The sequence below is a fragment of the Equus quagga genome, chromosome 9, assembly GCF_021613505.1.
Source record: "Equus quagga isolate Etosha38 chromosome 9, UCLA_HA_Equagga_1.0, whole genome shotgun sequence".
Taxonomy (NCBI): domain Eukaryota; kingdom Metazoa; phylum Chordata; class Mammalia; order Perissodactyla; family Equidae; genus Equus; species Equus quagga.
Window position 1 is genome coordinate 22,917,894 of NC_060275.1, and position 13,012 is coordinate 22,930,905.

A 13,012-nucleotide genomic window follows, 5' to 3' on the forward strand; every position below is an offset into this window, starting at 1 on the left:
TTAAGTTTATTTTATTTTCAGTATTCAAAAGATAAGAAGTTTATTAACCACATGGAAGATCTGGACTTGTTCAGAGATAGCAGCAGGAAGACAAATAGACTTCAGCAGCAAATCATCTCACAAAAGTTGGACAACGACTTTAAGTAAAACTGAACACTGGGATACCAGTGCGCTGCCCTGGATCAAAAGATTCCTTTTCTTTCCCCAATCCCTCATCCTTTGGTTTTATTTTCAGTGATGCCATAAAGTGTCAGACCAAAAGGAAAAGAATATCTAACTCAGGTATTCAAAGGCTATTGATTATGATGTTCAGTAAATACAGAGTAAAATAATGAAAATAATGGCTAAATATGAACATTATTTAGATAAGTCTTGCAGAAATATTTCTTTGAAAAGGGTTAGATTTAACCACTGTGCTTGAATAACTTCAAAACTCAATTTAATATCAGACTGGTAATCTTGACTTCCCCTTGGTTGGGTATAAGACAAAAGAGTATACAGCTAAGTCATGATTGTTCAATATAAATATAACCTGAGCCATGAATGCTCATCTGTAATTCGAATTTTCCAGCAGCCAGATTTAAAAAGTAAAAGTTAAATAAGTGAAATTATTCTTAATAATTTAAATTTAACCCCATATATCTAAAACATTGCCGCTTCAAAACATAATCAATGTAAAATTTGTTAATGTGATATTTTATACTTTTTTATACTAAGTCTTTAATACTCAGTGTGGATTTTATACTTATAGCACATCTCATTTGGGCAAGCCATATTTCAAGTGCTCAATAGCCACTTGTGGCTAATGGCTACCATATCAAAAATTGCAGATATAGGTAATGCTACTAGGATAACTCAAGAACTACTTGATTGGAATGGGGGAAAATTCAATATTTCCAAAGAAAGTAGCAAGATTGCTATGAGAACATTGAATTATAAAGAGAATGTAGGACAAATCATATTCAAAGTGATAAAATTAATCAAGCCATTGGCATAATCTAAAATAAATCAGTGATATGTTAAATATATTATCACATTGTTATTACTGGTTAAATATTATGTTAAATGATGAAACATAACTCCAGAAGTAGCATCGAGTCATTTCTGGAAGTCCTAGATATTTTTGTGAATGGCGTGGACTGAACTATAAGCCAATTAGCCCCCCTGAAGAGTGGAAGTAATAATAATTATTTTTTATTTCACAGAAAGGTAGTATAAGAAAACTTTGAATCAAGACGGCAGACTGAGGGTTAAGATCAAGCAAGTGATTTATTGCAGGGAATAGAAATTATCTGCTTAGCATGCTCCTCAGCACAAGCTCCTTAGCGTAACTCACTCAGACTGGCTTATGCTCAATAATGTTGGGATTTTTAAACATTATACTGTCATGGCTATGTTTTCTGAACTACCAAGAACTTTAAGTCATTAAAGAATTGTTAAAGTGCAGTTAACTTTCAATTAATCACTTTTCCATTTCTCTGAAACTATCACGGCTAATCTTGGTTTGTACACACACACACACACACACAGTAGCATTGTGGTAAGAATGTTATGCCAGTTTCAAATCTTAGTTTTGACCCTATTAGTTTTGTCATGTTTAATTTTATCACATCTAATGTAGGAGTTGGGTTGGGCCAGAATTCTTGCTCACACAGGTACAGGAGATTGCTACGGGCTGAAGTTGAAAGATTTTAAGTGATGACACACAATTACTGCTTCCGATCGTAGCTGTTAAAATCAGAGTAAGGATCTTGCCATCTATGTCTGGGAGGAAATACTCATGGGGTTTTTATCAGCTGATGGCCAAACAGTGGAAATCTGAGAGACCAGTGGTCAGTGTCAGTAACAGTTCTCAATGGCAGCTTCTGCCATTCATTCTGCAAACTCTGTTATTCAACTGATTCCTTTCACTGGGTAGTTCCCTTAGGGCCACCTAAGCAGTTTGCAGTCCTTAATATTCAGAAAGTACCATGCTCTAGAGCCTACAAGGCTGAGTTAGAATTCTAGAGAGAGGAAGAAGATAGCAGCATATCAAATATGATTTTAAGGACATTAAGGATGTTTCTTAATACTTCTCTGCTTGAGAGACAGTGAAAAATTATTTTTAAAATGAAAAAAGCAGCTTCTTAATTAATTAAATATATGTATATATATTTCATAGTTTGCTCAGTCCTCACCTATGTTACTTAGAATATTGCTAACAATCTGTGTGATTTGTAGGGCAGTTGAATAATGTCCCCCAAAATTCATATGTACCCAGAAAGACCTTTGCAGAAATAGTTAAATTAAGATGAAGCCACACTGGATTATAACGGGCTCTAAACTTAATATACTGGTGTGCTTATAAAAAGAGAAGACACACAGATGCATGGACACAGAGGGGAGAAGTCCATGCGACGATGGACGTAGAGATTGGGTGATGCAGTTATAAGCCAAGAAATTCCAAGAACTGCCAGAAACCACCAGAAGCTAGGAAGCGGCAAGGAAGGAATTTTCTAAAGAGTCTTCAGAGGGAGCATGGCTCTGCTAGCACCTTGATTTCAGACTTCTGGTTTCCAGAACCGTCAGAGAATAAATTTCTGTTGTTTTAAACCACCTAATTTGTGGCCCTTTGTCACAGCAGCCCTAGGAAACTAACACAGGCAGTGTGATTTCTGTTTTATAAGAGGAAAGTGAGATTCAGAAACGGTAAGTGACTTCCTAAAAAATACAGAGCAAAATATAGAGAATATCTCAGTCTAGAACCCAGGTGTTTTGCTTTTTGGTTTAGTGTTATATCCATGTTCAGGAAGAAAAACCACAATATTTGCAAGCAGACTTGTTTAACATAACCCTGGATTAGTAATGCAGACACAGGCGGTCCCACCATTATAATGACCCATGCTGTGACTGGCCTTAGAGTCTCTGATTCCCAAGTTTATTCTTTGTAAAAGTCAATGATTGGAATCAACTATATCAAAGGTGGTTAACAGATTTAACATTATGTTTCAGATCATGGGGTAAATGTTTTGGATTCTTGGTACCCTGAGTTAATGGGGGATATAAGACTACCCAGGATAGAGAAAAAAGTAAAGAAAAGGGATGTTGAAAGCCAAAAGGCAAACTCCCCCTGAATTCTGTGGCCTTTGCTTGGGCCTAAACCAGGCCTCTGCTGGTAAAATTCTGATGAAGTCTCAGAGCAGTAAGTCAATTCAACCTCTGGATCATCCCTGAATAGACATCCCATTAGAATTCAATCTCCTGTTTAATGAACACAGGCAAAGTACATATCACAAAACAAGCTGGTTCTGGGCTAACATTTATTTTGGCGCTAACTTGCCCCTTTTGGATTGGTTCCTCGGAAAACCTTGGCAGAAGACTGGGTTATGTATCTGAGACCTCATTTTAGTCAATTCTCCTTTCTGGTATCAGGCACATCAAATTATACTTCACTGGCCTGCCAGGAGGCTTTCTAAGAAAGAGGCTTCTCTATGATTGACAAACCTTCGAGTGTCTTCTGTGCATGGCACTGAGCACATCCCTGTAGTGCATTCATTAGGGACATATAGGGCACAGATGTTTCACGGTTAACAACCCAGAGAATTCTTCTATGTTTTTCTAACTGTTCAGGCTTGTCTCTATGAGAAGCTAGAGACTGCATTGTCTTGGTCACTGGCCTGGCATTATGCGACATTTTCTTTTATTTGTATATTCAAAATATTGGGCACCTCCTTTGAGCTCACAGTCTAATTAAATAAATAAAACCTGAATCCATTTAACAGTCAAACCTAAAACATCAACAAAGAATTCTTCATTTGTCCCCCACACCCCACCCCAAACACATCCTCGAAGCTGGCTGCTTCCCAGTTTCCTGAGCCCAACAAATGATCCCACCATTCACCTAGTTTCTGAGATCTAAAACCTAAGGGGAAATTTAACTCATGTCTTTTCTCCCATCTCACAACCAGCAAGTCTTGTCCCTATCTTCCAAAGGTATCCTGAATTCTACGAGTTCTCAACATCTCCATAATTTCCACCCAAACTTATGCTACCAACATCTCTGGACCTAACTACCACATTAGCCTCCTCTCTGTTTTCCTCACTTCCAGTTTAAAAGTGAAAATCATGTCAGACTCTTCTGTGCAGATGCTTCCACATTTGGAATCTTCCTTATGGTGGCTTCCAAGGCTTTTCATGGCTGGTCCCTGCTCCCTGTTGATGTCATCTCTTTCATTCTCCCTCTTCCTTGCTCTACCGCAGCGTAGTGGTCTTCTTGCTCTTCCTCTCCAGAGTCCTGGCACTTGATATCGGCTCTGCCTGTACTGTCTCCACCCAAGATCTTTGCTGGCAGCCCTCCAAATTCTTTCAGGTATCCCCTTAAATGCCGCTTCTTCAGAAAGTCTTTTCCTGATTTTCCTTTCTAGAATCATCTCTATTCTCCTCTCCCCTTAAGCTGCTTTACTCTTCTGCATGCTTTGCTTATATTTGTTTATTGTACCTCTCTATTATTAGAATATAAGCCTCATGAGAATAAGCATTTTGCTTGTATTACTGCTGAATTCCTAGTGCTTAGAAATATAGGGTAGCCCATCGAGGGCACATAAGGGATATTTCTTGAATGAATGAAAGACATGATAAAGTTCAAACAAATTCGGAGAGTGAAAAATGAGCTTGTGGAGACTAGAAGATTGAATCGTGTGGTGAATTAACCAGAGTAAACTTTCTGCTTTTAGAAATCTTAAATAAAAATCTTAAAGTAGAAATAGAAGAGACTTACGAAATAGCCAAGAGAAGCAGGAGAGCATTTCAAACACATGCGAAAGGCACAGAGATAGAAATGAACAAATTACATGCAGTGTTAAGGAACTTGATTACATGAGGAATGATTAGAATCCAGCAATGGAGGAAGCCAGCATTTAATGAGGGCTGACAAAGTGCCAGAGAACAGGCTATTTTACACTGACTACCTCATTTAATCCTCAGAATAATCATTTGGTAATGTACTGCTGTCTCCCATTTTACAGATTTTCTTTTAAGCTTTACAAAATTCCTGCACGATACCTCCATTTTACATATAATGAAACTGTGGTTTGGCAAAGCTAGCTAACTTCAGTCAGCTAGTAAGTGAAAAAGCCAGAATTCAAATCTAGTCTGACTTCTCAGTCATTGTTCTTCACCACCTTTCATTCTCTTTCCATTCGGAAGACCTGAAACACCAATTACAGATTTAAATGAGGTAGCAATAAACAAGTTACTTGCTTTGACTATGGACTCAGAGTTCCAATGTTCAACTTTTAGTTGATAAAAATCCCATGATCATTTCCTCCCAAACATTGATGGCAACATATTGGCTCTGATTTTGACAGCTATGACCTAAACCAGTAATTGTGCATCATTACCTTAACATCTCTTAATGTCAATCTATGGCAATCCTCGGTATCTGTCAAGTATCCTGTGATGAGAAATTATAGCTCAACTCAAATCCTATACTGGATGTAATTTGTGGCTTCCCAAAGTGGGAAGATTGGGCTGAGACAGAAAAGAATTTTCATAGAATAGGGAACAGTTATGGGTTTCTTTTTCCCCTACATATCTTCCTACAAAGTAGAAATAATATATTTATTAAAACAATATAATAATGCAAGAATACTGGAGTTAGAGAACAAGAGTTAAAGTCCTATTATTATCCTTTTGTGCAGGATGTAAGATTTACCATACATTACAGCAGGCAGAATATAACCTGCAGTTAAACGAATTCATAAAATAGTGAAGTGATTTAAAGTTAAGTTTTACTTAATTTTGGTTAGGTACCACCTCAAGTTAGTCAACTATAAATTTCTTGATGTGATATTTTCTAAAATACACTGTCATATTCCATACCAAAATACAACATATATGTGCATTAAATTATATATTACTTACACACTAATACCCTGCAACTCTAACTTTAGGCTAAAAAAAAGGAAATTTGATCCCACAGTATGGTTTAGAAAAATTCATCTTACAGATGTATTTTCATCGTAAATTTCATCCCTAATTTCTCTGATTTTATCTAGCCCATTTCATTCTACTTTCTATCCTCAGCATCTTATAGAAGGCTTGGTACATAGTAGGTACTCAATAAATGCTTGTGGACAGCACAGGTGAAAAAGGGCTCTCAAGATGAGAGAGTGTGTAAATACATATGTGATTGAAATGCCACATTCTCTTTCTGTCTTTATTCTTCACTACTCATGTTCACCAGCTCTCTACAAAATCAGATATAACTGAATGTGTTCCATAAAAAACCTCAGCTCAGCTGGTATGTCTATGGAGTAGAGTTTTATTTGGCTGTCCCAGCATGATGTCAATATCCCTGAAGATGCTCAGCTCTCTTTTGTTCTAATTCAGTTTAGCAACAACTGCTTTCATTTTGTGTAGGGCTCCTAACCAAACGAGGCAATTAAATCCAAAACAAACCTACTTAGGGAATCTCTTTATCCCGGGCTAGATACTTATATTTCCCCAAAACTTCTCATTATTTTGACACTTTCATGTCCTCTTTCTTCATCCTCCCTAAGATCAGTGAGAAATTAGTAGTTTTTTCCATATAGTTTCTCACCAAGAGATGGCTTCTCTAACAGTTTGGTTATACCATTGGAAGAAGCCTGAATCATGCTTTGTGCTCACAATAAAGGAGAGGAAAACAGTGAGCCAGCTGAAGCTTTGTAGGGAAATTGAACTTACACTGTACCACTGTTAAACCCAAGCAACAAGTAATATTTGTCTTTCATCTTTAATTGTGCTTTGAAAGATACTTACATTTTTTTTAACCTGAGAAAATATTTAAGAAACTTTAGCCAGAGAATATGGTAAGATCTAGATTCTCTGTCTTTTAAAAATAAATCTTCTATATTAATTCAATGAATAATAAACTTTTCAACATTCAAAGGGGACAAATATGTTAAATATGTTTTTAATGAGTTCTGCTTAAAGTAGTTTCCTCTATACTACTAGCTCCTTGAGAGTCAGGACAATATCTGACTTGCTTTCATATCCTCATTTACTAGTATAGTGTCCAGATCAGTGCGGTCCCCTAGGACTTTCTGCAATAATAGAGATGTTTTCTGTGCTGTCCAATATAGTAGCCAATAGTCATATACGAAGTCTTAAAATGTGGCTAACAAGACTTAGGAATTGACTTTTAGTTTTCAATTTTACTTAAATTTTAAGTGCTATCTAACAGTTTAAATGTGATTAGCATTGTTGAGAAACTGAAGTTTAAATTTTATTTTATTTCAATATATTTAAACTTAAATAGACACATGTGGTAAGTGGTTACTATACTGGACAGTGCAGGACTAGAACTTAGCACAAATAATCATTTTGAATGAATGAATGAATGAATGAATGAAAAAAGTACAGAGTGACTTGCATTTGCTTTGAACTCTTCTAGCAGTGATTAAACAAGATTAATTAAAGAAGATTAAACATCTTCTCAAGCCTGTTTCTAATTCTTCCACTAATACACATCGTTCTAAAAGACATAATACCCCACCTAATTGACCATTAAATCCAAATGGATTTCTTAAGCCTTCTGTTGCTGAGGATGCCAAACCATAAGACTTTAATGTCTCCCATCTTATATTTATAATACCTGAAAATGTGTCTTGCCATGAGAGACTTTTAAAATTAAATCAGCATTTTTATGCTACCAAAAGAGAAAGAATGCCATTGCTTATCATTATTTCTTCCTACTATTAATCTATAACCATGTACACGACCACACAAATGGACTGTTGTTGACTGGCTCATGGTCAACTTTGCAACCATAGTCATCCCAAATATTCACTCAAATCACTGTGCAGTACAACTAATAATTAGAAACCAGCTCAAGTGATAAAAGAAATGAGCTGGACAGCACTGTGATTTACTTGATTTCCTTAATTTAGAGAATCATAATGAAATAAATATAACTGATATTCAATATCTCTGCCACACATTAAGTACAGATCAGATTCTACCAGCAAATTTTAACCAACCAGCCATTCATAAAATGGCAATGCTGTGACACATTTTATGGGATAATAGAGTATTTTCTGATCATAAGACTTCAAAATTTAGTTAGGAATGCAAGGATGTACATTAGGCAAAATTAGAGGACAAACTAGTCTAGAATTGTCTCATAAATTACAGGGAGAGGATAATTAGGGGGAAAGTAATAAAATATATAAATGGCTGATTGTATAGTAATAAAGCCAGTTCCAAACTGTCAATAAGGTGTTATATTAGACATCACCACAGTGAAAACTCTCCTGGGTGTCCCACTTTGTTGGTAGGTGTGGGGCTGTTGTATCTGTTTTCATTTGATCCCGTTAGGGCAGAGAACTTCCCTCTGCTGAATGCCTACTAGATGCCAGGGGAGACCCAGGAGCTTCCCATATGTTATCACATTTCACCTTCACAACCTGGGAAGAAGAAGAGGAAATCCTATCTCCAATTGATAGCTGAGGAAACTGAGGACTCAAGTATTAAGAAACTTGCTCTAGGATACAAGTAGTAATGTATGGAGAAAAATCCAGGAAAGAAGGAAAAAAGCAAACATGTCTGTTCCTCTAGATAATGTAGTCTAAAGTCACTCTATTTGGGGGGTTGCTTTCACTCATCTCTTCAGTATAAAGAATATAATGGACTAAGGATATTACTTACAACTCAAATATAAAAGGGTTTTGTGGATAATTGGGTTGTGGTCTAGCAAATAGGCTTCCCATTCTAACTCAAGCGTCAAGCTGGTATGAGGTCCATTTTAACATACTTTATGATTAAACTGCCTTAACAGCATCTTAAAGGACCACAAATAATAATTCAAAAATTCTCCACATGTGGTATGAAAAGATTAGACAAGTCTTAAGCAGGCAGGGACTTAAATCTCGCTGATAATACAGTGAAGAAATTATACACCATAAAGGCAAGGGGAAGGAGCAAGGGTTTAGCGAAAGGAACATATAATCAGGGGACACAAACCTTCCTATAAATCAAGTCTTTCTATTCTGGATGATTATTTCATGAATTGGATCTTGGGCTGTTGATCTCTTCAAATGATTACCACAGAATGTGTGCACTTTTAGGAACAGTTGCTGGCTGATTTACATTTCAGACATATTTTCCATTAGTGTTCATTCCTTGAGAATATGGTTTTCATAATAGAGTTGATATTTTCAAATAATATGGAAAACTTGAAATTCAATTTGTATAAAAGCTATGTAATTTTAATGTACAATCACTACATCATATTTGGAAAAACAGTGATAAAAAGAGCAACCAAATGTGCACCCAGACAAGACCCATTTTCAAAGATAAGATCATTTTGTCAGGGAGAAAAATAATGATGGAAACGTCCCCATCCCCTTTGCCTCTAAATTCTGATATTCCAGCCAAATAATAAAATCAGCTTTTGCACTTCATCTAAGAAGACAAAACATCAACTTCTAAGAAGGAGAGAGAGAGAGAAGTGGTGGGTGGGAGAGAAAGGCAAGGGAGGGGAGGCAAGGGGAGGAAGTGAAGCACAGATTCTCTACGATGTTCCATCTTGCTCAGTAATTGTTGTATTATTGAGCAGGCTTGGGGAAGATGAAGTGTTCCTTATCCTAGAAATATTTTTAAATTGCCAAAATGGCATTTTGTGTTAACAACAGAAGATAAAATAGATATGTAGTACCTACTAGTCATGATAACATAATTTATCTATCTTAATGTCTGTAATAAAGACAGCAAGTGAGCTACCCAATACTCTTAATCTAAATAAATTGAAGGAGTTGGCTGTTTTGCACACATAAAGAATATTCTGAACATACTGTTTATTTAGGCTGATTTGTTCCTCCCTATCTATTCAGTAAGAGGTGAATTATCCAAAGGTAATTCTCAATGAAACAGAATCAGGTCACCGTGCAAATAAACAATTGCCTGCAAAAGAAAAAATTCTTACTCCATACAGTAGTAAGAAGAAGTGATTTAATAAAATTGTGCCATTATCAAAGGGCAAAATATGGTTAGCATTCTAAGGCTGTTAACCCTACCTTTAATGGAAAAAAATTAAGGCTCCTTTATGTTTCTAAAGCGGAAAGATTCTCTGTTTTCATTTTTTGGAAAAAAGATAATTTATATGAGGCAATAATTCCAACAAGCAACATATTTTATTCAATCGGGCATTTAGTTTTATTTTTACCTTATAATCACTCATGCTAATTTTTAAGCAAAGTAAATGCTGACAGAGACCAGTGCCCAGTTAGGTCCTCTGCCCAAATTCTCAGTCTCCTTTCTGATTGAGAAGGAATGGATGAAGCACAAAGGACTGAGGCAGCCGTGTTTGTAATACAACACTTATTTGAGGAGGCAGGCACAACATGATCTAGCCATAAAAAATTAACGAGATAAAATGTCTTGCTATCACAGATAATGGGTCCACAAGCAAACCTGTGATTCAGATCGTTAATATTCATTTAACAACTTCTTACAAGTTCCCTTAGTTTAGTTGCTTTGTTAGTGCTACATATTTAGAATATTCGCTTCCCTATGAAGTTTCGGAGATCCATAAGTGTTGTTACTTCATTACACACATATGCTTTTCACCTTGCCTCAGACAAACTTAAATAGTATTAGGAACATTGGAAACGTTCATTAAGCATACTGACAAATTGAATTATGCCGTTGCTTTTGTTTTACAAAATTAAGGCCATACGTATGATATAAATAATTACTGGTAGATTTTTTTAATTAATTATAAATGGCAGAAAATGTATCATGACTCTTTTTTATGAAACGAGACTATTATTAGTGTCAAAATGGAAAACTATTTCTTGTCACTGGGCTTGGAAAGGTTGGCATAATAAAAGTGAATTAAAAAGAAAAAATTCTGGAAATTGATTTTTTAAGCTGGATACTTAGAAACAATGGTACCGGTAGAAGAAAAAGTAATGTTGCTCAGTCTTAGAAAGCAAGGCTGACTACCTAGCATTTTTATCGGAAGTGTAATGTAATCATGGCCAGTCAGCCCTGAAAAGTAGACTAAGACAATTCTAGATATAGTATTAGTATTAGGAAGTGAAGAATTCAGATAATCCACAGAAACTGAATATTTTGAAAAGGAACATACTTTTAAAATTTTAATTTTAATATTAGAAAATTGAATACAAATTTTCTTTAAAGAATTTTTGATAGTTTTCTAAACTGTCAGTCTTTATACATGACATATGCCATTTTTAAAATATATATTTTGACCTAATTATTCAACTTTATTGATTAAAAACACCAAATATTCATAAAAGTTATTGATTCTATATATATGATCTATGAAGAGTAAGTCAATGAAGAAATTGATGACTCAGATGGTATGTTAGCACAGACATGGTGAAGAGGAAACTGGCATTATCTCATGATTTAAATCCAAACCCCAACAAAACATTCTTAAGAACACAAACCTAGAAGTAGGACCAGCTTCATGGGCACACAACCAGTGAAGTGGCACAAGGCCTCATGCAGTATGGCTCAATGCCTTACAGTAGCTGGCGGACCCTGCAAATTGTTTAGCTGGTCCTGCCTGGGAGCCTGCATTCCCTAATAATTACCTGAAACCTATGCACTACTATGCTTTGTGTGTGTGTATGTGAAGATTGCCGCTGAGCTAACATCTGTGCCAATCTTTCTCCATCTTATGTGGGATGCCACCACAGTGTGGCCTGACAAGTGGTGCCAGGTTCACGCCTGTGATCCAAACCCACCAACCCTGGGCCACCGAAGCTTAGTGCACAAACTCAACTACCACACAGCTTGGCTGGCCCCCATTACTATGCTTTTAAGGCACAAAAGCATAGCATATCCGAGGGTTTATTTCTATGAGGCAAATACAGCTTAGTTCTCTCCCCGACCCCCAATAAATATTTTATTCCAATTTGTTATCATCTTGTCTTCATAGCCTTGGTTAAGTGGAAGAAAGAATGAAGATTGTGCCAAAAGTAGAGCATGATACCAGCACCCACACTACATTGCAGTGTGCTCCTGTTCTCTCTTCTTCAACATGCTGATCTAAAATACACAAAAGTCACCTGGTGCAAAGATTATTTTCTCACATTTACCAATTAAAATATTTCTAGTTCTACTTCACCTTCTTCCAAAAGCATGTGAGATGATTTTAAAGTTAAACGTGGTTTTAAACAAAACAAAGAAGAATACGAACAAAATAACATCATTAATAATAATTTTAAAAAGTAGATGCAACTAGGTGTCTGAGTAATGCAATTTGTTACAAGTAGTCATTCACTCCGTTAGCTTTTAGATTGTAATTTCTTATATTTTAAACAAAATAAAGGTGACAGACTGCTCAAGAGTAATCAATCTTTTCAAATATCATTAGAAGCTTAGTAGAAATCTCAAAATTTAGAAGATACAGAAATATTTTTCAAATATACAGTTTGAGAGCTGTTCTTTTATAAAGATAGAAATCACTGAATTATAACTTAGTACAAGAACATTCAGCTGCTTTACTTTGTGATCATGTAGCTTGATAGAATGATTTAAGTTGGAGGATGGTAAGATCCCAATAGAGATTTTCCCTCTACATTTCTTGAGTCTAGATTCGCTTTTGGAAGCTTTGTGAGCACATTCAGCGCATGTTTAGGTTCTTTAAAAAGTCCTTGTGTTTAGAAGTCCTGCGCCATTATTCTTTTACCTTTGATGTTGCACTCTTGATAGCAAACTTGGAAAATGTGAAAAATCAGTGGAGGAGGCTGAGATTCAATGTTGATTATGAAGTACTAGCAGGTAGAGTGTCAGTCACTTACTTAGGGAGTGAATATGTAGACCAGATAGATGGATTAAGCCGTTACAGTTGTTAATTTGCCGCTATGAAGACATGGCCTAAGTGGGGAGCCCACTTTGTTGAAAAATTATCTTACCTTTGAAAATCCTTGAGTTGGAAATTTGATTCATAAATCTTCCTTCCATCCTGTCTCCTCAAAAGAGTTCTATAAAATAACTCAAGGATATTGCAAGCAAAAAT

At 35.9% G+C, this 13,012-nt stretch overlaps 1 protein-coding gene across 1 annotated transcript in view; it reads right to left on the bottom strand.

Moving 5' to 3' along the window:
• Positions 1-13,012, bottom strand: part of DCC (DCC netrin 1 receptor) — a 707,243-nt gene that overhangs the window by 293,091 nt on the left and 401,140 nt on the right. The window lies entirely within an intron of this gene.